Below are 2,554 nucleotides of genomic sequence, written 5' to 3' on the forward strand. Positions count from 1 at the left end.
CCCCCCCACAGATCCAGACTCCAGCGGCGCCAAAACAAGCGCAGGAACATTCCTGTGTTATCTGCAGCTGCTGATCCTCACAGACGGAACCTGTCAGGACCGCTAGAACCAGACGGAGGCCCGGGGGGGTGATGTGGACCAGAACCACACGGTTCTGACCGAGAGATCTGAAGCTGTCAGTCCTGCTGGATCTGTTCTACTGAGCAGTGCTGCACGCTCCACCACAGCTGCAGCACGGCGGAGGGGGGGGGGTAGACGCTACACTCCCTTTTGAAAGTCCGAACCACCGACTGGTCCAGGAGAACCTGCCCCCCCCCGCAGGTGTTCTTTCAGTTGACCTTTGACTCTTCTGGAGGGTCACCTGGACGTAACCCCGCCTCCAGCCCTGCCCCTGTTCTGCTGCTCTTCATCCAGGTGTTTCTCTGAAGACAGTAATTATGCTCCCCACCCCCTCCCCCACCTGAAACGAGTAGAGAACCCGTCTTCGAGGTGGGAGGGGCTACTGGCAGGTCAGAGGAAGCAATGAGGATCAGGACTGCAGACGAGCAGCCGGACGCCACGCAGACGCAGACACGAAGCTCCTCCCACCACGCAGGCTGGAGCTTCGTCATGCGCCCGCTGCAGCAAAGCATGATGGTCCAGGAACAAGGAAGGAGCGGTTCCTACGGACAGGAAAAGCCCGGCCCGTGTGTGGTTCTGCTGCAGGAAACCATCACATTCTCGCTTCAACCAGAAGTCAAACCGGGCCTGGTACCAGCAGAACCTTTGTGTCAAGCTCACAGAGCTCCCAACAGGTCTGACCCTCTAGAACGGGTCATCATCAGAACCACACCAGAGGTCCACCTGGACACCCTCATGAGCATCCAGCTTCAGAACCATCCAAACCCAAACCCAGAACTCTGGAGCAGGCGTCTGGAACTCCTGATTCTGGATCAGAACATCATGTTCACACCAGAACCTCCACATGACCTGCTGGTAAATGGGTCAGACCGAACTTGCTCCCACTTCAGAACCTGACCTCCAACATCTGGACTGGACCGAAATCTGGTTCTGGAGAACCCTGATTTCTGGTCTGACATTCTGGACGTGGATCACACGCGCACGCTCTCAGAGCAGGACCAGAACCCCGCTCTGGCCGTTCACGCACGTGCCTGTCTGCGGCCACGTCACACGGTCCCTGAGGCGCGCGCCTCCACGTCACTATCAGCTGTTTACCGCTGACAGCTGCGCGCGAGGCGAGAACGTTCACATGCACCGCGCGCGCAGAAGTCAAGCTTCCACTTACCTGAGACGCTAATTGCGCGCGCGCGGAGATGCGCTCAGGGGTCCAGAACCTCCGCTGCGGCGCCGCGCGGGCTTTTCTCACCTGTGGCTCCAGCGTCTGGTGGCACGCGCCGTCTGAGAGGAAAACGCGCCCGCAGCTTTCCGCGAGGACGAGCCGCTCACTCTGGCGGAGCGAAGCCACACCCCCGGCACTGGCGTCTGCGGGTGTTATGAAGCTGTGGCATTATGACGTCACTGGCAGAGCAGGAGCAAGATGGGAAGCTGATGGGATCTATGACGTCACATTCCACCTTCCCGTCAGAACCTCAGCAGGTGAAGCAGCACAGGTGAGCTGCAGGTTTCTCTCAGGTCAGAGGGGGTCAGAGGTGAACATCTTCAGATCACCCCCCCCACCAGAGGTCATTAAGGCTCATCTGGTCATCACATCTGGTAGCTCCTCCCATCAACACCTACTGGAGGCGTGGCCTTTCAGGAGGCTGCAGAGAGGGCGTGGCTCTTTAGGTACGAGCATGGAGCAGGCGTATGCCCCGCCCCCTCCACGGCACATAGCCCTCAAACTTGGCTGACCAGCAGAACCAGAGCAGCCATGTGGAGGACAGAACACAGACAGAACCGGGTCACAGGCCTCTGTCACCACGGTAACCAGGTGGTGTCAGAGCTCACCTGGTGGGTCAGCACTGTACCTCTGCAGGTGTCTGCTCAGGATGATGGAGGGGGGGCGGGACAACCCCCAGGTGGAATTTGGAGGTTTTGACACAAAGTTGGGGGGAGGGTCCATTTGTAAGTTAGGGGTCATTAAAGACTTATTTGGACCCCCCCTCGTAAATATTCACACAAAGACAAGAGCAGTCAGTACTCTCCCGTCCCAGAACTCCTGATCCTGGCAGAACCCCCTCAGAACCTCACACCCACCCGCCATCGCTCCTCCTCATCCTGAAGCTCCGGGTGGTTCTGAGAGAGGACCGGACGGGTTCTGACCCGAACACCCAAACCTTCTCCAGACGTTTCTTCAGGAGCTGACCCCCCCAGCAGACATCTGGATCAGCCTCATGAACTCTGACCCCCTCCCTAAGGGGGCGGGAGGTCAGGGGAGGCTGGGAACAGTCTGCTCTCCTCATGGAGGGAGGGGCTAAGTTGGTATGAAGACTATCTGGGTTAGAGGCCCCTCCCCCCCATCATGCAGACCACAGAAGAACGCAGCGTCGACCACAGACGCCACCTGATCAGGGCATTCTCATCAGCTGCCCTCAGACGGGGGGGGGCATGTACC

At 59.0% G+C, this 2,554-nt stretch overlaps 1 protein-coding gene across 1 annotated transcript in view; it reads right to left on the minus strand.

Moving 5' to 3' along the window:
* LOC112152371 (cell migration-inducing and hyaluronan-binding protein) overlaps positions 1–1,475 on the minus strand; it is a gene marked incomplete at its 3' end in the record, with an annotated part of 23,829 nt that extends 22,354 nt beyond the window's left edge. The window contains 1 exon segment of the mRNA XM_024281906.1: positions 1,367–1,475.
* Positions 1,476–2,554: the final 1,079 nt, after the last annotated feature.

Source organism: Oryzias melastigma, linkage group LG6 (genome assembly GCF_002922805.2).
Source record: "Oryzias melastigma strain HK-1 linkage group LG6, ASM292280v2, whole genome shotgun sequence".
Lineage (NCBI taxonomy): Eukaryota > Metazoa > Chordata > Actinopteri > Beloniformes > Adrianichthyidae > Oryzias > Oryzias melastigma.